Raw genomic sequence first — 25,282 nt, 5'->3', positions numbered from 1 at the left:
CCTTTCTCTATAATTCCCTTCAATAAGCTTATTATGACACGTTTCATCATTGTCATATTGCTCTTTGCATGATCATGTAGTTGACATCGTATTTGTGGCAAGGCCACCTTCATGATTTCATACATGTCGCTCTTGATTCATTGCATATCCCGGTACACCGCCGGAGGCATTCATATAGAGTCATATCTTGTTCTAGCTTTGAGTTGTAATTATTGAGTTATAAATCCATAAAAGTGTGATCATCTTCATTATTAGAGCATTGTCCCAGTGAGGAAAGGATGATGAAGACTATGATTCCCCCACAAGTCGGGATGAGACTTCGGACTTTATAAAAATAAAAGAGGCCAAAGAAGCCCACAAAGAAAAAAGAAAAAAAAGAGAAAAGAAAAAAAAAGAAAAAAAGAAAAAAAGAAAAGAAAAAAAAGAAAAAGAAAGAAAAATTAAAATGAGAGAAAAAGAGAGAAGGGACAATTGCTACTATATCTTTTTCCACACTTGTGCTTCAAAGTAGCACCATGATCTTCATGATAGAGAGTCTCATATGTTGTCACTTTCATATACTAGTGGGAATTTTTCATTATAGAACTTGGCTTGTATATTCCAATGATGGGCTTCCTCAAAATGCCCTAGGTCTTCGTGAGCAAGCAAGTTGGATGCACACCCACTTAGTTTCTTTTTTGAGCTTTCATATATTTATAGCTCTAGTGCATCCGTTGCATGGCAATCCCTACTCACTCACATTGATATATATTGATGGGCATCTCCATAGCCCATTGATACGCCTAGTCGATGTGAGATTATCTTTCCCTTTTTGTCCTTACAACCACTACCATTTACCACCATAGTGCTATGTCCATGGCTTGCGCTCATGTATTGCGTAAGAGTTGAAAAAGCTGAAGCGCGTTAAAAAGTATGAAACAGTTGCTCGGCTCGTCATCGGGGTTGTACATGATGGGAGTATTTTGTGCAATGAAAATGAAGCATGGCCTAACTCTATGATTTTGTAGGGATAAGCTTTCTTTGGCTATGCTATTTTGATAGGACATGATTATTTGTTAGTATGCTTTGAAGCATTATTATTTTTATGTTTTATAAGCTTTATCTTGAATCATTTGGATCTGAACAGTCATGCCACATTAAAGAAAATTACAATGAGAATTACGCTAGGTAGCATTTCACATCAAAAATTTCATTTTTATCATTTACCTACTCGAGGACGAGCAGGAATTAAGCCTGGGGATGCTTGATACGTCTCCAACGTATCTATAATTTTTGATTGTTCCATGCTATTATATTACCCCTTTTGGATGTTTATGGGCTTTATTTTACACAATTATATCGTTTTTTGGACTAACCTACTAACCGGAGGCCCAGCTAGTATTGTTGTTTTTTTGCCTATTTCAGTATTTCGAAGAAAAGGAATATCAAACAGAGTCCAAACGGAATGAAACCTTCGGGAGCGTTATTTTTGGAACAAACGTGATCGAGAGGACTTGGAGTGCAAGTCAAGAAGCAGCCGAGGCAGCCACGAGATAGGAGCCCCCCCCCTGTAGGGCGCGCCCCCTGTCTTGTGGGCCCCTCGGGCGGCCACTGACGTACTTCTTCCTCCTATTTATACCTACGTACCCCGAAAACATCCAGGAGGAACCCGAAACACAATTTCCACCACCGTAACCTTCTGTATCCGCGAGATCCCATCTTGGAGCCTTCGCCGGTGTTCTGTTGGAGGGGGAATTGACCATGGAGGGCTTCTACATCAACATCCTTGCCCCTCCGATGAGTTGTGAGTAGTTTACCAAAGACCTACGGGTCCATAGTGATTAGCTAGATGGCTTCTTCTCTCTTTTTGGATCTCAACAGAATGTTCTTCCCCTCTCTTGTGGAGATCTATTTGATGTAATCTCTTTTTGTGGTGTGTTTGTCGAGATCTGATGAATTGTGGGTTTATGATCAGATTTATCTTTGGATAATAATTGAATCTTCTCTGAATTCTTTTATATGATTGAGTTATCTTTGCAAGTCTCTTCGAATTATCGGTTTGGTTTGGCCTACTAGATTGATCTTTCTCGCCATGGGAGAAGTGCTTAGCTTTGGGTTCAATCTTGCGGTGTTCTTACCCAGTGATAGAAAGGGTTGCAAGACACGTATTGTATTGTTGCCATCGAGGATAAAAAGATGGGGTTTATATCATATTGCTTGAGTTTATCCCTCTACATCATGTCATCTTGCTTAATGCGTTACTCTGTTCTTATGAACTTAATACTCTGGATGCAGGCAGGAGTCGGTCGATGTGTGGAGTAATAGCAGTAGATGCAGGCAGGAGTCGGTCTACTTGTTATGGACGTGATGCCTAAATACATGATCATGCCTAGATAATCTCATAATTATTCGCTTTTCTATCAATTGCTCGACAATAATTTGTGCACCCACCGTAATACTTATGCTATCTTGAGAGAAGCCTCTAGTGAAACCTATGGCCACCGGGTCTATCACCTATCATATTTGCTTACAATCTACTTTTATTTGCATCTTTATTTTCTGCATCTATATTATAAAATACCAAAAATATATTTATCTTATCATACTATCTCTATCAGATCTCACTTTCGCAAGTGGCCATGAAGGGATTGACAACCCCTTTGTCGTGTTGGTTGCGAGTTCTTTGTTTGTTTGTGTAGGTTCGTGGGACTTGTTGAGAATCCTCCTACTGGATTGATACCTTGGTTCTCAAAAACTGAGGGAAATACTATTGCTGCATCACCCTCTCCTCTCCGAGGAAAACCAACGCAAGCTCAAGATGTAGCAGTACCCCTCGCAGAGGGTGACGAAGCCGGAGAGCTGGATGATGGTGCCGGCGCCAAGATGATGCTGCTGAAGCCCGAAGAACTCTAGGAACATGCGAAAGAAGGCGCTCGCCGGCAGCCCGAACCCGCGCTGGAAGTGCGTGAGGAAGACCACGTGCTCCTACTCCTCGGGATGCGGCCTCTGCTTGCCGCGCAGCAGACGAACGGCGACATCCATCTCCCGCGGCATGCGCGACGACGCTCGAAGATGGCGATGTCCTCAACAGTGACATTCGAGCCCATCCGAGAGCCCAATGACAGGGCCATGAGCGGAAGAAGAAGAAAGAAGATGGACGACGGAGAAGTTTTGCCTGGGGCAGTAGGCGCCGCAGTGTGTCGGTTGCAAAGAGCAGGGCGAGAACAAGGGGTAGGAAGGCGCGAGCGAGAATGATGGCCGTCGCCCCTGTTCCCCCCCCCCCCAACTTATAGCCCTCGGTTTGAACGTGGGGGAGTGGGATCGTTTGCACGCACCCTTTCCACTTCCCCGCAATAAGTGTGCACGTACACACGCAGTAACTGTCTGGGGAAGGGCAACCGACCCCCGGATGCCGCAATAAATCTGCACGCGTGGGCCGAGGGCGCGCGGCGGTGGGCCCCAGCCCGTCGCCTAGTCCCGTCACGCGTGTGGCCCTTCAGGCCCCTCCGACTCCCGGGCACCACGTGGCGCCCGTGCGAAGACCGAGGGACTACCCCAAGATTCGATGGACTCCTCGGTTCCCGCCACCGTCGGGGTTCCGCGATCCGGTTTCTGAGAAAACCGTCACACAGTGGGTGTTGCCGGACCCGGTGCTCGCAGAATTCGCCTTGCTCAAGGGGGAAACTACGAAGGCCCACTCATCCGAAGACGGCGGACCTTCACAGCTTCAGGGACTACTATCGGGGGGATGAACCCCGGGCAGGCAACGGAACCTGAATCATTTTCAAAAACAACAGGGCCCTCATCGCCCCTCAAACTGGCATGCGCCTGGCCGGGTCGCTCGACCCGGCAAGGCCTGCAGCCCAACCAAGCTCCCCGACCCGGCAAGGCACGTCGACCCGGCCTCAACAACTGGCACGAGACAGCCAAACCCGGCGCGACCAAGGCTTCCCCAACAAGCCGGCCTCACCCGTGGCGTGCTCCACAATCCAGCCACGGGTCAGCTCCCGTCCCATCCAGGTCGTACGATGGGATGACACTTCAATCACCGATGACCAAGACAACAGTGCCCCCACCCATGCCTATGGTTAGCCGGAGCATGGCAACAGTGCCCCTCACCTGCCCGCTGACCAGGGCTAGCGTGGCAACAGTGCTCCCGCCCTCGCCACTGACGACAGCAAGCGGCAACTCACGGGGCGTCACTGTACATGACTCGACTTGGCCTCACCCTAACGATCGACAAGATGGCGCACAGTCCCCCTAGGCATGCGGGTCCCACACCTAGGGGAACCCGGCGAACCACAGGCCCCCAGCGGGACCCAGCCCGGGTTCCCGGACGCCGACAACCCGGACCCACCGACTCCCAATATTACCATTGTATCCCTGGGGGGGTTAGTCTATAAACCCCCCCAGGAGCCCACGCATATACGGGCATGTGATGTATGTAGAGAACGGGAACAAGTAAGCAACTAGCCACCGAAACAGCTACCCCAGAGAGAAGGGGCAGCCCAAGCCTTGGCCAGGTCCCTTCCTCTCCCATACAGCTCCAGGAGCGACATTGTACTATTGAACATCAAACTACACTCGGCAGGACTATGGGTATTATCTCTCCGGAGAGCCCCAAACCTGGGTATGTCCGGCGTCCCACGCCCGCTCATGCCAACCTCGCCTCTGGAGCCCACATTGCTTGAATAAATGCTATTTAGCTCATGCCTTCACTCGCAAAATATTGCTTCGTCCAAGGGCTTCGTGAAAATATCTGCAAGGTTATCATGAGTGTTGACATACTTGAGCTTGATCTCCCTTCGCCCAATGTGATCCCGGATGAAGTGATACCGAATCTCAATATGCTTCGTCTTGAAGTGTTGCACCGGGTTGAGAGAGATCTTGATGGCACTTTCATTGTCACACCAAAGAGGCACTTTGTCACAAAGTGACACTGTAATCCTTCAAAGTTTGCCTCATCCATAGGTGTTGAGCACAACAACTACCGGCAGCCACATACTCTGCTCCGGTGCACGAGAGAGATATACAACTTTGCTTCTTAGAAGACCAACTCACTAGAGAGCAACCAAGCAATTGGCACCCTCCGGAGGTGGACTTCCTATCCACTTTGTCTCCCGCCCAATCTGAGTCTGTATAGCCCAAAAGATCAAAGTTGGCTCCTCTTGGGTACCATAAGCCAAAGTTTGGGGTATGAGCCAAATATCGAAAGATTCGCTTGACTGCCACAAAGTGGATTTCCTTAGGTGCGGCTTGAAACCGTGCACAAATTCCCACACTCAACATGGTATCCGGTCTAGATGCACAAAGGTAAAGCAAGGAAACAATCATGGAGCGATATACCTTTTGACCCACCGCTTTACCATTGGGATCAATGTCAAGTTGGCATTTGACGGGCACTGGAGTTGAGGCCGTCTTGGCATCATTTAGCTTGAATCTCTTGAGCATGGCTTGAGTGTATTTGGCTTGGTTGATGAAGGTTCCTTCTCTTCTTAGCTTGATGTCGAACCCGAGAAAGAACTTCAACTCTCCCATCATAAACATCTTGAACTTTGAGGTCATGAGAGCGGGAAATTCTTCATTGAAAGCTTTGTTAGGGGAACCAAAAATAATATCATCAACATATAGTTGGCACACAAACAACTCCCCTTTGACCTTCTTGGTAAAAAGAGTGGGGTCGATTTTCCCAATTTCGGACCCACGATCTTGTAACAACTCAGTAAGATGCTCATACCACACACGTGGGGCTTGTTTAAGGCCGTAGAGCGCCTTGTTGAGTTGGTACACATGATCAGGGAAATAGGGGTCCTTGAACCCGGAGGGTTGTTTGACATATACCAACTCATTAATTGGACCATTAAGAAAAGTACTCTTCACATCCATTTGTTGCAACTTGAAATTATGATGAGAAGCATAAACAATCAACAAACAAATAGATTCAAGGCGAGCAACGGGAGCAAAGGTTTCACCGTAGTCGATACCCTCGACTTGGGAGTAGCCTTGTGCCACCAAATGAGCCTTGTTGCGAACAATGATCCCATGAGCATCTTGCTTGTTCTTGAATATCCACTTGGTTCCAATGAAATTATGATTCTCGGTTGGCCTTGGCACTAAATTCCACACTTGGTTATGCTCGAAGTTGTAGAGTTCCTCATGAATGGCATTGAGCCAATCTGAGTCCTCGAGCGCCTCATAGACCTTTTGGGGTTCGACACAAGAAACAAACGCGTGATGTTCACAATAGTTTGCTAATTGTCTACGAGTGCTTACCCCCTTTCTTAGGCTTCCAACCACATTCTCCATGAGATCACCTTTGGTAGTGAGCTTGGAAGCAATTTTCGCGGCATGACGCTCTAATTCCTCCTCGAATGTGAAAAGAGGAGGGGTAACTTGATCAGCTTGAGCGCCGTCTTGAGCTTGTTCTTGATCTTGAGTTTGCTCTTGATCTTGAACTTGCTCGAAGGGAAGAACTTGACCTTGGGCATCATTTGGTGGTTTAGCACCATCTTGAGGTTGATCTTGCCCCTGATCTTGTTCACAGGGTTGAGGGCCTTCACTTGTTCTTCGGAAGCATGTGGGTCTTGGGTTGGTGATGGCTCCACTTGAGTGGAGCATTGTCCTTCTCCTTCGGCCACAAGGGGTTCCTAAATGGATAGGATATGACCCACACTCATTCTTCTTATGGATTGGAGAGGAATTTCATCACCTACATCACAAGTACCACTTTGCTCCACTTGGGAGCCATTATTCTCGTCAAACTCACGTTACATGTCTCCTCAGTGAGTCCGGTGGACTTGTTGAGGACTCGGTAAGCATGAGAGTTTGTAGCATAACCAACAAATATGCCCTCATGAGCTCTAGCCTCAAATTTAGACAAACGAACACCTTTCTTGAGAATGAAACACTTCCACCCGAACACCCGGAAGTACTTGAGGTTGGGCTTGTTACCGGTAAGTATTTCATAAGGAATCTTGTTCGAGCCTTTACGCAGATAGAGCCTATTGGATGCATGATATGCCGTGTTGATGGCTTCGGCCCAAAAGTTGTATGGAGACTTGAACTCCGCCATCATGTTTCTTGCCGCATCCATGAATATCCGGTTCTTCCTCTCTGCAACACCATTTTGTTGAGGGGTGTATGGTGCAGAATATTGTGCTTGATCCCCTCATCACTAAGAAACTCATCCAAGGTGTAGTTCTTGAACTCGGGGCCGTTGTCACTCCTTATTGTCAAGATCTTTGCATCATGTTGACATTGAGCTTCATTTGCAAAGTTGATGACGGTTTCTTGAGTCTCACTTTTCCTCTTGAAGAAATACCCAAGTGTATCTTGAATAATCATCCACAATCACCAAGCAATACTTTCTACCCCCAAGACTATCAAAGGATGGAAGCCCAAAGAGATCCAAATGAAGGAGCTCCAACGGCCTCTTCGAGTAAATGATAGTCGTGGGAGGGTGAGCCTTCTCATGTAGCTTTCCTTCGATACAAGCACCGCACGCACGATCTTTGGCAAAACTAACATTTGTTAGTCCGAGGACATGGTCCCCCTTGAGAAGACTTTGCAAAGATCTCATATTGACGTGGGCTAAATGGCGATGCCAAAGCCATCCCACATCAACTTTAGCCATTAGGCATGTCGCGGTCTTAGTGGGTCGATCCGAAAAGTTAATCATATAAAGACCGTTCTCAACATGCCCAACAAAGGCTACTTTAAGAGTCTTGCTCCACAAGAGGGCCACGGTATCAATATCAAAGAAGGTGGCAAAGCCCATGAGTGCAAGTTGACGAACGGAAAGTAGATTGTAAGCAAGGGACTCAACAAGCATGACTTTCTCGATCGTGAGATCATGAGAAATGACAACCTTGCCAAGACCCAATACCATCGAAGATGAGGCATCACCCCACTCGACATTGGTGGGCATAGATGGGCTCTTTTGCACGTCCACTGTCGGTGTCAAAACCGGCGGATCTCGGGTAGTGTGTCCCGAACTGTGCGTCTAAGGCTAATGGTAAAAGGAGGCTGGGGACATGATGTTTACCCAGGTTCAGGCCCTCTCGATGGAGGTAATACCCTACTTCCTGCTTGATTGATCTTGATGATATGAGTATTACAAGAGTTGATCTACCACGAGATCGTAGAGGCTAAACCCTAGAAGCTAGCCTATGATTATGATTGTTCTTGTCCTATGGACTAAACCCTCCAGTTTATATAGACACCGGAGGGGGCTAGGGTTACACAGAGTCGGTTATAGAGAAGGAGATCTACATATCCGAATCGCCAAGCTTGCCTTCCATGCAAAGGAGAGTCCCATCCGGACACGGGACGAAGTCTTCAATCTTGTATCTTCATAGTCCAATAGTCCGGCCAAAGTATATAGTCCGGCTGTCCGGATACCCCCTAATCCAGGACTCCCTCATCCACCACTAATTCCTTGCTTCCGGTCATATGATTTGTGGCTCCACTATCGAGCAACCATGACCCCACACCGGAAGCAAACACCTACAAGAGATCAATGCTTGGTTTTAGGTACCCATTTTGTAATGGGTCCTTTGATGTTAGTAACAAGGGTCTTAGGAACCCAAATAGACCATTCAATGTACTTATAGGGAGAACCAACAAATTTATCATAAACATGCCCATCACTAGCACGACACAACACATAAGAAGGGTTAAAGTCGCCACCTTTGTTGGATGGGGTGGCATTGCCCTTTTTGGCATCACCACCCTTCACATTGTTCTTCTTCTCCTTAGGAGCACCCTCTCCCTCCTTCACAAAGGTTTGCTTGAGAGGGGGAGGTCGTTTGGTCTTGTCGTTCTTCTTCTTGTTCTTCAACTTGGGTGCGAACCCAACTTCCTCCTTGGCCACAACTTCCTTTTGATTTCTCAAAAGGTCATTGAGGTTCTTCTCACCTTGTATGCATGTCACAAGGCCTTTTTCAAGTTGCTATTTCAACTTGGCATTCTCCTCCACAAGATGCACATGCTCACAACATGGGTTAGTAGCATTTGCATTATCAATTAATACCATGTGAGGAAAGGTGGCTTTCTCCTTGGTTAGCTTCACTTGGAGTTGATCATGAGACTCCTTGAGTTTAGCATGAGCACCCTTCAAGACCTTGTGGGCCTTGTCGAGTAAGTCAAACTCCTTCTCGAGTCTAGCATGGTCAACCCCAAGTTTAGCCTTCTCAGAATTTAGCACACGAGATACAACGAGAGCATGATCAAGATCTTTCTTTAATTTAGCATGGTCATCGTTGTGTGACTCCTCAAGAGCCAAACGATGCCCACGTTCTTCCTCAAGAGCATTACAGAGATCCAATATCTCATCGGCATAGTCATGACTATGACCTTCCATCTTAGAGATGGTTTCTTCATGAGCCTTGATCATGTCATTGGCTTCACCAAGTTATTCCAAGAGAGCAATAAAGTGCTTCTTGGATTTGCTCTTGAGCTTACTCATAAAAGACTCAAATTCATTCACTTCCTCATTAGACCCCTCACTTTCATCAATGCAATCTGTCAAGGAGGGATTAGTAATGATGGTGGTTTTGATGTTGGGGGTTACCTTGTTAGTGGCTTTAGCCATGTGGTACTTGGCGGTGATGTTCTCGTTGGGTGAATCAAAGAGAGACACCCGTGGAGTTGTGGCAATGGCAACGGAGGCCATGGCCATTGCTTCACCATCTTCATCATCATCGTCATCCTCATGGTATTCTTCTTGAACCACCAACCCTCGAGTAGGAGTATTTTTGGTGAAGTTGTTCTTGTTGGGAAAGGACTTGGCTTTGTCTTTTCGGATGAGCTTGTCACCATTGTCTTCCCGCTTCTCGTAAAGGCAATCCACAACAAAGTGGCTCACATTGCCACAATTGTAACATGTTCTCACACGTTGCTTGCCCTTGAAATCACTTGAGTTGTTTTTGTTGAAGTCGGGCCTTGTGTTCTTCTTGCTCCAAAATTTCCTTGAAGCAAGAGCCATGTGCTCATGATAATCATATTTTGTATCTTCGGGGTTGCTCTCCACATCTTCCTCTTCTTCCTCTTCTGCCACAATAACCTTGGCCTTCAAGGAAAGGTTGGGCTTCTTTGCTCTTTGAGAACGCAACACCGCGTTGTCAGCGGTCTTGTCCAAGATCCTCATTGCCACGAACTCATCCAACACTTCATTTGAGGTCAAGGAGTGGAAGTCCAGTCTTTGACGGATGACGGAGGACATGGCCTTGTGGTAGGGCTTCATGGCCTTGAGGAACTTGCGCTTGATCCAATTGTCATCCGTGTCCTTGCTCGCACGTTCTAGGAGTGAGACCGCGAGTTTGGTTACTCTCCTAAAGAATTCACGAGGTTCTTCATCTTCCTTAATTCCAAACTCATCGGCTTCATCTTGCACCACTTCATAGTTGGAGCGTTGAATGCTCGCGCTTCCCCTACAGAGGAAAACAACACAGTGCCATGCGTATTTAGCCATGGCGAAGGGTCGAAGATGAGAGAGATCTTCGGGGGGAATTGCATCTTGGATGATGAAGAGAGCATTCTCATTGAATTGATTATCCGCGGCTTCTCTAGGGGTGAAGTTGCTTCGGTCATGTGGATAGAAACCTTCTTCAATGATTCTCCAAAGATTAGTATTCACATGATTTAAATGACGCTTGAAGCGGTAAACCCAAGAATCAAAGTCCTCATTTTTCACAATCTTAGGGGGAGGACCGGCATGATTCAAATGGGTGGAAGGAATCGGTCCACCATAAACAAGTGGAGGTTCCACTTGGGCAAAGATGTCGGTGCCATTTTTACCATTATAAGAAGGACCCTTTTCACTAGTAGCTTCCCCCTTGTTGGAGTTAGCATCCGTCACCTTGATAGTGGGATCACCCATTTTCATCGGCGAGGTAGATAATTTTAGTCCTTCTAAGAATTTATTAAACATGCTTTCAAGTTTCAACCTCGGTCGTCATGGAGGTTTTCAATGTGTCCAAAGCCACATTGAATTCCTCACGAGAGACCACGGTTCCCCCATCGGTCGTAGACGAGCTCGTATTCACACCGGAGTGCTCCTCCCCACCGTCTATAGTGTCAACCATACTCTTTGGACGGCAAAGTCCTTAATAAAGAGACGAGGCTCTGATACCAATTGAAATGATCGATATAGTTGACTAGAGGGGGGGGTGGATAGGCAACTAACAATTTTTAGCTTTTCTTTACCAAATTAAACTTTGCATCAAATAGGTTGTCTAGATATGCAACTAGGTCAGCAACCTATATGATGCAACAACAACAAGCACACAAGCAAGCAAGGGATGCAACACAATATATGCTCGCACAAGTAAAGGTGAGAGATAACCAAAAGGGGAACCGATGGAGACGAGGATGTGTCGCCGAAGTTCCTTCCTTTTGAGGGGAAGTACGTCTCCGTTAGAGCGGCGTGGAGGCACAATGCTCCGCAACAAGCCACTAGGGCCACCGTATTCTCCTCACACCCTCACACAATGCGAGATGCTGTGATTCCACTATTGGTGCCCTTGAAGGCGGAAACCGGACCTTCACAAACAAGGTTGAGGCTCTCTCCACAACTTAATTGGAGGCTCCCAACGAAACCCCGGAGCTTCACCACAATGGAATGTGGCTCCGAAGTGACCTCTTCCATCTAGGGCGCCCGAGTACCCAAGAGTAACAAAATCCACACAAGAAATTACGGGGGAATCAAATATCCTTTGGTGGAAGGGTAGATCTAGGTCTCCTCCTTCAATCCCTAGCAAATCAATGAGTTTGAGTGGCTAGAGAGAGATATCGGGCAAGAGATCTTTAATGGCAGTAATGGAGGAGAGAGAGAGGCAAGAGGTAGGTGGGAGGTAGTAGAAGCACCTCCTTAAATAGCCCCCCAAGATCCAACCGTTATGTGCAGAAACGCATAGGAGCGGAACTTCCGGTGGCACACACGGTAGTACCGGTTTATCGAAACAAACCGGAACTACCGCACAACCACCGCTCAACTACCGGGCCATATATAGAAGGTAAACCCCTCAGGCTGGTAGTTGGACCGGAGGTTGGACCGGAACTACCGCTGGGCTAGCAGTTCCTGGGCGGTGTGGTCCGAGGCGGTACTACCGCCATGAACACCAGCAGTACCAGTTTATCGAGAAAATGGGAATTACCATTCCGCCACCGGTCTACAACCGCACCCGGTACAGAAGGGAGTCACCCCAGAGTGGTACTACAGGCTGTGGTAAAACCGGAACTACCGGCCAGCGGTACAACCGCCAAGAGCAGGACTGCATAGAACAGAGGATGGGGAACCTCTCTCTCCTCAAACGGAGGGTATATGGTGGGTGCAGAGAATGTGTACGTGAAGGATTCAACCAATACCTTCCGAAGCGGATTCCCTCTTAATAGTACGGATATCCTACGACCAAAGGAAATAAAACGTCGGAAACTCCGTCTTCGATATTTTCCGCACAGAGGGAAACCTAACCGTCTTGCACCACACAAAGTGTACCTGAGAAAACTATGGCGCACGATTAGTCCACATGTGTTGTCATCATCACCAAAACCCTAAGGCAAAGGATGCCCTTACAGAAGGGGCCACACGGCCCCCATTTTCATTATGAAAATGGAGTTGTTTACAAGCCATCAAACCAACATTACATCACCGATCTAGAAGCCACACCTGGATGCTCCAGCCTATCAAGCCTAATCATCACACCACTTATATATATCACCACATCAGGATGCTTCAATCTGTCCAAAACTAGCCATGAAAGGGCCTAGTGCTACGCTAACTACAAAGGTATCAACAGACTAAAGGATGATAACCAAATTAACATAAAGTCTTTGAAGCCAGCAAGCATTTCCAGCGGCTGGCTTCACAAAATCCTTCTCACATGCGGCGCCAAACCATTCCCTCCTCTGAAGATACCACGAGTCACCCTCACAAAACGTCTAGACACCTGATGAAGCATGCTTTGCACCCCTCTTTTCTGCAGATGTTTCCAAGAGTCAAGTAGGGAACAAACAAGAAAGATAATGTCAGTAGGATCTCTAGACATAACACTTTGAAAACATGATTTGTTCCTTGTTTCCCATATAGACCACAACGCAGCAGTAGTACCCAATAAAACAACTACACTATCTTTGCCAGTATAGCTAGACAACGAGTTCTGGCATAGGTCAAAAGAGATATTGGAGCTCTCTGGTTCCCTAGAGCACATCCCACAATATTCCAGAGGAACTTAGCTAAGGAACAAGAGAAAATTAAATGATTCACATTCTTCACGGTCACAAAATTCACAAAACTTAGCACCTTTCCAGCCTTTTTTACCCAGATTGTCCTTGGTCAGAATCCTATTTTTGATTACTAACCAAGAGAATGCCTTCACTTTAAGAAGCATCTTCATCCTCCACAGTTTTTTAAAAGGGAAAACATCTTGTCTAGCTATAAGATAGTGATACAGAGATTTAATGGAAAAGCTACCGGAGTTTGTAAGTAACCATTTAACTTTATTAGGCTTATCCGACAAAATCACCTGATCACACATATCAAGTAACTTATTCCACATATCAAGAGTCTCCCCATGTAAACATCTTCTGAACCTAATACAATTAAACTCCAAGGTAAATACCTTCACAACAGTAACATGTTTGCAAAAAGTTAAATTATAAAGACGAGGAAAAATCAAACAAAGAGGTTTATCCTTTATCCATGCATCTTCCCAAAATCTAGTTTTATGTCCATCCCCCATATTTCTCTAACAACAGCTATAGAAGATATTCTTAACTTCCATTAAGCCATTCCAGAAGTGGGAGTTGTTAGGAGATGATTCGCATTGACTCAAAGTTTTTAGATACTTTGCTCTAATCAACTCCTGCCAGCCCCTGTCCTCATTTTCTAGTCTCCAGAGCCACTTACAAAGAAGACTAACATTTTTAACATCTAGATTAGTAACCCCTAGTCCTCCCTAGTCCCTAGGTTGGCACACATCATTCCAGTTGACCAGGTGGTACTTCCGCACTCCCTCCCTTTCTTGCCAAACCAAACGAGCTCAGAAAAAATCAAAACGTTTACCCACACCTTTAGGCAATCTAAATAAGGAAAGCATGTGACTAGGGATACTACTCAAGAAAGTTTCAGTTAGAATGAGTCTCTCTCCCATAGGAAGCAAGCTCCCTTGCCAGGTAGCTACTTTCTTCTCACATTTCTCCTCGGCAGGTTTCCAATCGCTATTACTAAGTTTCTTGTAGTGCAGAGGCATACCCAGGTAGCCAAAAGGAAAGGTTCCAATTGTGCAAGTAAAGATCTGAGCATATTCCTTCTGTCTTAATTCCGCCTCACCAAAGCAGTAAACCTCGCTTTTTAAAAAATTAATTTTTAGACCAGTCAAGTGCTCAAAGACACAAAGAATGATTTTATGATTCCTAGCTCCTTCCAAGTCGTCCTCGAAACAAAAAATTGTGTCGTCAGCATATTGTAAAACAGAAAGGCCACCTTCATAAATCTGAGGGGCTATACCTTTTATAAACCCTTGCTCCTGAGCCCTTCCAACAAGGGTCACCAAGACATCAACATCAATATTAAACATCAAAGGGGAGATGGGATCCCCCTGCCTTAGACCTTTCCTAGTAGTAAAATAATCACCCAACATATCATTTAAAGTAATAGCCACTTTCCCATCAACAATGGCTGACTTGGTCCACTAAATAAACTTTTTAGGGAACCCCTTCATCTCTAACACAGAAAGCATAAAGTCCCAGTTAATTTTATCATAAGCTTTCTCAAAATCAACTTTGAAAAGCACACCAGAGAGCTTGTTTCTATGAAGATAGTGCATGGTCTCATGTAACATTACTACATTATCCAACAAATAACACCCTTTAATAAACATTGTTTGGATCTTAGACACTAGCTTGTCAGCAACTCACATAGCTCTAGTGTTCAAAACCTTGGTAAAATTCTTAAAAGGAACATTAAGCATACAAATAGGTCTATACATTTGAATCTTATCAGCCCCCTGGCCTTTGGCAATCAATGTAACAACACGATAATTTAGCCTAGAGAGGTCCAATTTTCCATCCAAAAAATCATTAAACAGCTGAAGTAGATTAGAACAAATTAAATCCCAAAATACTTGGTAAAATTCAACGAGCATTCCATCCGGGCCAGCCACGGTTACGTTTCATAGAGAAGACAACAAGCTTGATCTCTTCCAAGGAGAATCTAGCAGTCAACATTTTCTTATCTTTAATGTCTAAACAAGCAGGAAGTGGAATATTTAGGGAGATAGGTAAAAAGTCTACAGGACCAAAAGGCTCTTTATAGAACTTGGTAGCATAGTCCAATAGTTCCTTATCACCCTGGATAACAACCCCAACCTGCACAAAATGAAAGATCTTGTTCTTTCTTTTCCTATCGCTCGAGTTAATAATAAAATATCTGGTGATGTTATTCCCTTCCCTGAGATCTCACTCTTTAGAGCGCTGATACCATTTGATTTCCTCCTCTATCAAAATCTTATTCAAACTACACTGAAGGTCTTTTCTAAGTTCATAGTCAGCTACTGATAACCCAGTTAGCTCACATTTCCTATCAAGATCATCTAGTTGAGAACTTAGAGTGTTCCTTTTTTTTCCTATAAGCCCCCTCCACATTTAGATTCTAGCCTTTCAGGCATCTTCTCAAATTCCTCATCTTCTACATCCAAATGGCCAAATTATCCTTGTCATTCACATTAGTATGCCAAATTTTATTAACTGCAACAACAAGATCATCTCAGGTAAACCAACATAATTCAAAGCGAAAAGGTTTATTAGTTGTAACGGTTTTAACCCTGTTATGCATAAGCAAGGCTGCATGGTCAGATACACCTCTAACCAGTGTCCTGACAGTAACTAGTCGAAATTTTAACTCCCAAGCTGGGCTAACTGAGATCCTATCCAACTTAACAAAAAGGGGATCAATCTGGTTATTCGACCAAGTAAATTTTCGCCCAGAAAGGTCAAGCTCCTTCAGGCCCTAATGCTCAATAATAGAATTGAAAAAAGGACCATTTAGGAAGCTTCTTGGCCTTGTTCCTATCCTTACTCCTCCTGATGATATTAAAATAACCGCCAACAAGAAAAGGATGATCATTACACCCCAAGCATATGCACAAAATCAATCAAGAAATCTTCTTTGTCTCGGGAGTGAGCAGCTCCATAGACATTGACCGGATTCCATTTGAAACCTGTCCTCTTATCCATTAGAGTCATTCTAGTCAATTATTTACTAGCTACACAAGTATCTGCTTCAAATAAATCTTCTCTAACCCCCATAAGCAAGCCACCGAAGCACCAACAGATGGCTGCCAAAGCCAAATAAAGGTGAAATGGACGCTAGCCCCAGCAGCCAAGGGTCAGCGAACGTTTTTTGTCTCTTGAATACAAACAAATTCTAGCTTATGCTCCGAGATAGTTTCTGCAAGAAATCTTCTCTTTTCAGGTTGCCCTAATCCTCTAGCATTCCAAAAAATACCAGCCATAAAAAAATATTATACATAATCAGGTATCATTACCAACACTACAGCGAACCTTCGGTTTAACACTAGAGCAGGTGATAAACTCAAACCGTCAATATGCAAATACTACTCCGTAGTGCCATAAAAATATTAGAAACGTGGATAACTAACTAGTAGGTGAGATGTGTGAAACGTGGACGCAGGTAGTAGGAAAATACACGCGTACCAACCGTGTACATGGCAAGACATTTCCCATTTTGGTTAGGCCAACTCCACCGCGCGACCCTATCCTGTCCGCCCCCATCCGTTTGAGGTAAAAGGGACAAAAGAGGCGGCCCAGCACGCGGCCTCAAACGGACTTTCGACCCATCCGCGGCCCAAGTTTGCGCCGCTTTTGGGGTGAAACGGACACCACGCGGACGCGCGGGTCGTCTGCGCGTGTCCTCCCCTGGCTCGCTCGTCGGTGGCACAAGACGGGCTTTTTTCTATCCGCCCCCTCCCTCCCTCCGGCCGCATCCACTCCACTCTTCCCCTCTCTTCCCTCTCTTCCCCTCGCCGCCGCCGGCCGCCCGCTGCCATTGCAGCCGTGCAACTCGGACGCGCGCTTGCCCAACCCTTCCTCTCGTCGCCGACGAGCTACCCAAGCACGGCCACCTTGTTTGCGCACCCGCCGGCCGGATTTGGGGCGGATCCGGTCGGTCTTGAGCTCGCCCGGCTGTGGGAGGCCGGGCCGCGCCATGGACTGGCCGGGAACCTCGCCGGCCACATGCAGGCAGTGGCTCGTCCTCTAGCCGCTCGGATCTGCACCGTCGATGGTCCACCGGCAGATACGCGAATGGCGGCCGGTCGGGCTCGGTGCTTGCCCAAAAGCTTGTCGGCGCACCGTTGCCCCTCATCAAGTGAGACCACTGCCCAAGGATGGTCGTGCGCCGCCTGTCTACAACACCGGAGCATCCCGGATGGGTGTTCATCAAGTGCTTAAATGATGGGGTACGTGGTCTTTTTACCTTCGATTTGTGCTCTCGGATTAGATAAGTTGTGCTAACTTTAAGTTTTATTGTGTAGAATGGATGCAAGTTTTGGTATTGGGAAGAAGAGTACATCGATATATTGATAGAGCGAAATCTAGTACATGTTCGTGCACTTTTAGCTAGCCTAGAGGTTGTAGATGAGACAAGTACACTTGTTGCTAGATTAGAGGCTAGGCACGATACTACATGTGAGGAAGCAACATCGACTTCTGGCTTGAAGAAGAAAGGAGGGTGCAACGTCGAGCCTCCTCCACAGATAAACAATGAGTGCATCGAGAAGGCACTGACCCAACTCAAGGGGGCAATTATAGAAGTTGGGTATCTTCTCAAATGTATTCTTGTGCTTCTCGTTTTCTTTGGCCTTGCATTATTAGTCAAAATGTGATAATGTATTGTCATGTACCAAAAATGAATGATAAAATAAGTTTAAGGACTTGCAAAGAAATATACACGGACAAGATAGGGCAAATGGATGCGGCCGCGCGCTGGGCGCACGGCCACCGCATCCCAGGACAGGCCCGGATATGACCCCAAATCGCTACCCAAACGGACAGAAACCGGACAAAACGGACGTCCGTTTGGGGTCGCGTGGTGGAGTTAGCCTTACGATGCAAGAATTCGTCAGCCGACCTTGTCTGGAGAGGAAAGGCGCGTGCCGGGGACAGACAAAAGCTGCTGCGTCCGCCCGCCCCGAAGGAGATCGATGGAGCCACCGAGGCATGCATGGCCCGTACGGCGTCTGTATGGGAAGCAGGAGACCGCGAGATCGCCGCACATGGCCGGAGAGGAGGCGGCGACGGCGTGCACCACATCGGCGAAAAGGAGAGGAAAGAACAATTCTACCCCGTGCCGTCTTCTTCCTGCTCTCTGCTCATCGTGAGGTGTCATTTCTCTCACCGAGAGACACTGTATGTTTTTCATTTAGCAGCGTGTCTGCTCTGTGCAAAGTAGTAGATGAGGATCACGACGCATCCTCCTGGTTCTAGTTCATATCATATCCATCGGCTCATGTGGACTGGGGTGCGGTTTCTTTCCTTTCTGTGAGATGTGGGTGACTGTAATCGCAAAAATCACAACAAGCCTATATAGGCAGAGCAGGTGAGAAGAAAAAATGCTGTAGAACTTCTAATTGGCGCCTTCAGTGCCTGGAAAAATGACGGAGGGAGTAGTAGACATTTTCCTTCTCTAAAAAAAATAGTTGCCCTGGATGGAAATTAACAGAATAAAAATGAATGGGAGAGTGCGTACATCTCGATATTGTACATGTTCACGAAGTCATTTTACGAAAAAACCGACAAGTTATGTGTTGCGTGTGAAAAAATCAAAACCTGGTGTTAATAAGTGTTTTCCCGCAAAAAAAAGTGTTTTCCACAAGACATCTTTTTGTCTTTTTTACACAAGCCACAAAAAATATCGGTTTTCTCCAAACTTGACGCGCACACATATAATGTCGAGATGCATACATCAAATTTTTATTTGGAATTTTTTCACACTTTAAAATAATTTTTGGTGACAGGAGCGCGCGCTCCCATGTGCCAAAGTGAATTTCTAGAACGGAATCATTCTGTTTTCTCTCTTTGCCTGTCTGTCGGGGTAACAACAGTCTTGCTTTCCTACACATGCAATGGCAGTGGAAATGGCAGGTGGATATACTGCAGTTGTCACGGATGAATAATGTGTGTTGTTTTGAGAAAGGGAAACGTTTACGCGCGGTGCGCCGGCGGAACGCTCGGGCTGGTCACTTCGCCACGCTGGCGCTAGCCACCAGGAAGGAAACACGTGTACCTTATCCTCTCCCCAACGCCTGCATCCACTCCTTCCTCGCGGCCGTGACCTCGCTTCCCCATCGCTTTCGGCCTCGCCTCCTTCGCCATAGCACCAGGCATCTCCGAGCACTCCTCCCTTCGCACCTCACGCTGCACTCCTCCATGGGGGTGCTGCTCCCATGCGCCATGGCCTGCGAGCTCAAGGTCAGGGCGGCCATGGCCTGCGAGCTCAAGGTCAAGGCGGCCATGGCTTACGAGCTCGGGGCGGACTGCGACGGGGGCTCCTACGAGCTGCTATGGGCGCCATGGCTTATGAGCTCCCGGGCAGACGACGACGGGGAAGACTGCGAGCTGCTATGGGCGACGTCGTTGAGCATTTGCTACTAGGAGAATCTCATCTGAGCTGCGAGCATTAAGCGACACCTCCCATGTTACAACTGGTGTTCAAGTAAGCTACCATAGGCGCCGCAAAAAGCTTCAACCGGTGACGCCAAATGCTGGGACCGCGTCGCAAAAAGCTTCGACCGGCATCGCAAAAAGCTTCAACCATGACGACATATGTCAGGGCTGGCTACTGCCGATACCAAAAAAGTTACAACCGTTGTCGCTTTTTGCTACTACCGGCGTTGTTGTTCGCTACATACTTCATGGCTTAGCTGCGACGTGCGACGACGGCGGCGATCAACAAGCTGCATGTTTTTGCTGTAAGGAAGACTATGTGTGCTACAACCGGCCATGGCAGAGCTACCACCGGTGAACTTTTTTGCTACAACCATGTACGGATTAGTTGTGACCTCGGTCGGGAGCTGCAACGGTTGATGTTTTTGCTACTACTTGTGTGGTTGTTTGCTACATGCTTCACGACTTAGCTATGACGTTCGACGATGGCGGCGACGTTTTTTTGCTACAACCGCTGCTGGTTTTTGCTTCATCCATTCGTGGATTAGCTGCAACCCGCTACAGCCGCAACGGCGGTTCGTTGCAACTGTGCTTTGATTTTGCTACCATCGGTGAAGATTTTTGCTACATCCATGCATTTGCTACGATAGTGCTTCAAACACGGTGATGAGCAGCGCGAGATGCTGGTGGTGGAGGTTGTGACGGGGGGTGAGGCGGCCGGGGGCCGGACGAGATGTGTGCGGGGGAGACGGGTGCAGAGCTTGGGGGGGGAGAAGGTGCGGCTGACCCGCAGGAGCCGGATTCGCGAGGGGAAGAGATGGCATCCCGTCGCGAAGAAGATGACGACAGAGGTCAAAAACGCCAGATCGACGACTACTGATGCGGCGAGCGGCGACGCCGAGCCGGCACGCGGAGCTGCAAACAGGAGGCCGGGGGAAGGTGAGGCGATTGGGGGCTACAGAAAATTCCGTCAGGCAAGTGGGGGAAGGAAGAAGACGAGTGGGGGAAGGAAGAAGAGAACACAGGCCCAATCGGATGGCTGCGCGCGGCTGAATCGGATGGCCAGGGGCTGACCGGCCGAACGGTTCGGCCAGTGCACCAGCGCAGATTAGCGCCCTTTGAGAAAGGGAAATGTTTGGCAACAGTGCGCCGACTGAGTTTGCGCCGGTCGCACGCTGCTTCGCCACGCGGGTCCTCGCTGGCATGCGCTACCTCCCTGCATCGGCACGTTTTCTTTGTCGGGCCCATGCTGTCCCTCCCCTTTTTTATTTTTCTCCTTCCTTATCCTCTTCGTCCCTCCCGTCATTCTCCTCCCCTCATTCCCTCTCTGTTTCTTCTTTTCCTCCATGGATCTCTCCTCTTGACCACCGGCCTCCACTGGTACTAGGAACTGGACATGGCCGTGTATCCATCCCCTACCCCTCATCCCCTTGTGATTTGTAATACGATGAGAGAAGCTCTCCCCCCTCCCCTCCCCCCCCCCACCCAAAAAACAGCCACTAAATCTGTGAGGCCGAGTGGAAGAACACGAGCGAGCTGCTGCTGCTGCGGAGCTAGGGGTGCTTCTTCACCTCCTCTACGACTGCGGCTGGGCAGCATGGCGGGGTGCCGCATGCTGCGATCGTGGTCACGCATGCTGGGAGTTGCAAGGTTCTGCAACTGGTGAAGCTAGAAGCTCAGTTGGGCGACCACGCCGGCGACTCCTCAATGTTGCAACTGCCGTAGCTAAAAGCTTTTACCGGCGTGGTAAAAAGGTGCGACCATGTTTTTTTTTGCTGAAACTGACCCATGTTTTTGCTACCACCCACCCGCCCAAAATTTGCTACCAGGTGATTTTTGCTGCAACCGATAAACCATTTTGCTACAACCGTTCCGATTTTTTGTTACTACCGGTGTTTTGTCGATTTTTGCTACATCCATCTTCTGTTTTTTCCTGTCTTTTTTGCTACAACCATATTTTGATTTTGCTGGAACTGAAGACATTTTTTGCTACATCTACCCACAGTTGTGTTGCTCAACGGCGGCAATGGCTTTTTTTTGCTACAACCGTCTCGGACTTTTGCTACTACTGGAGATGCCATTTTGCTACCACCGTAGTTTTTGCTACTACCAGAGTCTTCCTGGAAGCATTAGGAGTTTTTGCTACCACCCTTGTTTTTGTTTTGTTTTTGCTGGAACCATCCTAAATTTTTGCTACCACCGTCTTTTGATTTTGCTGGAACCGGCATTTTTCGCTTCGGTGTCGGCGGTGAAGGCGGGTGGTGTTTTGGTTCGCCGGCGGCTGCGAGCGCCGGCGATGAGCAGGGGCAGCGGTGGTCCGAGCGTGAGCAACGCGGGCCAGCGTGTGGGATCCTGCGAGCGGCGGCAAGGCTTGCTTTTTGTTCTTCTCTTTTTTTCCTGTGGGGGGGGGGGGGGGGGGGGGGGGGATGATGATAGAAGATGCGGGCCAGATCTGACGTACACGCACGTCCAGTTCAAGCGGCTCTGATTTGACCGGCCGAAACGTTCCGCCGATGCGCCGGCGCAGAGTACTGCCCTTTGAGAAAAGCATTGCAAAAGATGTTTCGACCAGCGGAGTGGAGTACTACTGTCACGAAGTAACGACAGATGAGTACGAGCGCACAAGGGTCATCTCTAATCTAAGCTAATCTCACTCAGTACTCTGCTCGATCTGCTGGTGCATGCATCCAGTTATGTTCCGATCTATCCTGGACGATCTCTCCTCCTTATCCTGATCTGATTTGACGGAGCCAAGTCAAGCTATGCTTACGCAGATGGAAGATGCGCACGGACGCATCGAATCCGGCCTACGCCGACGGGCGGGCCTCCATCGAACAGCGGAGAGAGCATTCAAAGTTGGTTTGGCACCAACCCGAAGCAACCAAGATCACACACATACGCAGACGCGACCGCCCATGCAATGCAATGCACGCGAATTAAACACCATGCATGCCCCGATCGCCGACGCCTTGCCGGCAACAGGATCCCGTAGATTGACGCTGCTTTGCAACGGAGGAGGAGGAGGCGCTTTGTTGGTCTCTTTGTAACGAGTAATGGTGGGAGCATCGGGCAGCTCTCGTCCTTGAATTCCTGCAGATCTGCGTGCTATAATAAAAAAACCGCGTGTGGTGTGAGCAAGGTAAATTGCACCATCTTTTTACGCAGTACAGTACGTACCGCGGCGACGGTGACAGTAGGAGTATTTAACCAAAAACTACCACAATTCGCGGAAACGTAACAGAAAACTACAACATTACGATTTTGTCCCGAAAACTACCACTTTTTTATTAATCCGTGGCAAAAAACTATCAAGTGTGAAAACTGCTCGCTTTGCCTGGGTTAAAAATGCAACATGGTCCCTAGTTTTTCTTAAAAAAAGCAATCCAGTCCCTCCGGGCCGACTGCCCCAGGCCCTCGCCGCCGCCGCCGCTCTCCGGCTCCCTCCGCCGCCTCGCCAAGCTCCTCCGCCAGGCCCCCTCGGTCCCGCACCGCCTCGCGCCCAAGCTCGAGCGGGAGGACCGCCCGGACGACGAGGAGACCGGCGGGTCTCCCCTGTACCGCGACTGGCCACCGGTGCCCAAGCGGCGGAGGACGGCCGTCTCGCTGTCGCCGCTGAGCTCCTTTGCGGAGCATCACCCTGGCGCTCCACACGTCCACCTTCTCGCCGTACTCCCTCCCGGCCACCACCTCGGGCGCCACGTAGTACGGCGTGCCGACGAGCCCGGTCATCGGCCGCCCGTCCCCGAACCACTCCGCGGAAACGAAGTCGGCGAGCTTGAGCGCGCCGGTGGCGGCGTCGAAGAGGAGGTTGTCGGGCTTGACGTCGCGGTGCGCGATCCCGCGGCGGTGGCACGCGGCGAGCGCGGACGCTGCGCGGCCAGCCCCGCCGCCTCGCGCTCGGGGAGGCGGCCGCCACGGGCGGAGAGGAGCGAGAGGAGGTCCCCGCCGGCGCAGAGGTCGACGACGAGGTGCACGGCGTCCGCGTCGTCGAAGGCGGCGTGGAGCGCGACCGGGTTGCAGGGACTGGATTGCTTTTTTTAAGAAAAACTAGGGACCCGATTGCATTTTTAGCCCGCTTATGTGTGGGGTCGGGCAGTCAGATTCGGGTTTAACCCAGGCAAAGCGAGCAGTTTTCACACTTGGTAGTTTTTTGCCACGGATTAATAAAGAAGTGGTAGTTTTCGGGACAAAATCGTAAAGTGGTAGTTTTCTGTCACGTTTCCGGTAGTTTTTGGTTAAATACTCTGACAGTAGTCTGGCCAAGAACGAGGTAGAACTACGTCCGTAGTACTGTGCAGAGGAGGAAGTAAATAAAGTAATTAACGGGACAGCAGCGGCGGTGGACCGGATCGTTGGCTCTACTCCACCAACAGAATCTCGTACGGCCGATTGGAGAAAAGATTGCGGGATCGCCTCTTATTCTTCTACTTCTCGGGGCACGATCAGTCTGGATACAGTACACCATGGGTACCGTACTGGCGCGCATGCACATGTGACAAGAGGAAGAGGAAGGCTGCGGTGACATCTCGTCGGACTCCCATGTGTTCTCATTTGCATTGGGTTATTGGACGGGTGCATGTGTAGCCTAGCCCAAGTACTACGTGCCAGTTAAGTAGCCTTCGTACGGATCAAATGAGAACAATGATCGCACGTACTAGTACAAGAATTCGCCAGCCGAGCTTGTCTGGAGAGGCAGGCAGGCAGGATCGTCTCTACCGATCCCGGGAAAGACGATCGTGTCGATCGGATAGGGGTGACCGACGACGACCGGAAAGGCGCGCGGGCGGGGCCGTGGGCAGGCGAAAGCTGCTCCGCGCGCCCTGCCCGAAGGAGATCGATCATCGGTCGAGGTGTGCATGCATGGGCCGCACAGTGCCTGCACGGATAGCAGGAGACCACGAGATCGCCGCACATGGCCGGAGATGCAGCTGCGACGGCGTGGCATCCCAACGGCGAAAGGAGAGGGAAGAGCCTTGCCGCCCGCCCTACTCGTCATGAGGTGTCACTTGTCTGACCACGAGATACTGTTGTATGACCCTTTTCTTTTAGCAGCGTGTACTGCTCGTCGCTGACGAACGAACGCTCGAGACCACTTTGGCAGCGCATCCTGCTCTTGGTTCGTATCCTGCATCCAGTAGGAATGTAGGAGAGAGGACTGTTAGTCACGTCTCGCAGAAAGAAATTCTGGTAGCGAGTGCGCATTTGGGACACGAATGGAATGAAATGAACTCCAAACTCGGCCGTGGATCGACGCAACAATAGCGGGTGCATGAACTGGAGTGCGACTGTAGTAGATTCTTTTTTTTTTTTTGAGAAATCTCGTCCAACTTTATTAAACCTCGGAGATGTTCAAATGTACAAAGTCCTGGTCATGGGGATGCCCAGCCACAAATGACAGCCTACGCCTAAATTACAAACAAGAATATTTGGCCACTTCTTTTTTTGAGTAAAATAAGAATATTTTGCGACTTTATTTTTTTGAGACAAAGAATATTTGGCGGATGGATCGACAAACGCATCCGCTCTCGTTCGTATCATATCTATGGGCCCAGGCCCATGTGCATTGCAGGGCGTTTATTTACTCTTCTTTCTGTGAAATCACTAATTAAGGAGTACTCCT

General features: G+C 48.4%; 1 pseudogene; it reads right to left on the bottom strand.

Annotated features, from left to right (window-relative positions):
* Positions 1 to 22,312: 22,312 nt before the first annotated feature.
* LOC123067952 (phosphoenolpyruvate carboxylase kinase 2-like) lies at positions 22,313 to 24,768 on the bottom strand (annotated as a pseudogene).
* Between the last annotated feature and the right edge of the window lie 514 nt (positions 24,769 to 25,282).

Source organism: Triticum aestivum, chromosome 3B (genome assembly GCF_018294505.1).
Source record: "Triticum aestivum cultivar Chinese Spring chromosome 3B, IWGSC CS RefSeq v2.1, whole genome shotgun sequence".
Lineage (NCBI taxonomy): Eukaryota > Viridiplantae > Streptophyta > Magnoliopsida > Poales > Poaceae > Triticum > Triticum aestivum.
The sequence above is the reverse complement of the archived record's forward strand: the minus strand, read 5'-3'. Positions and strand labels throughout refer to the sequence as shown.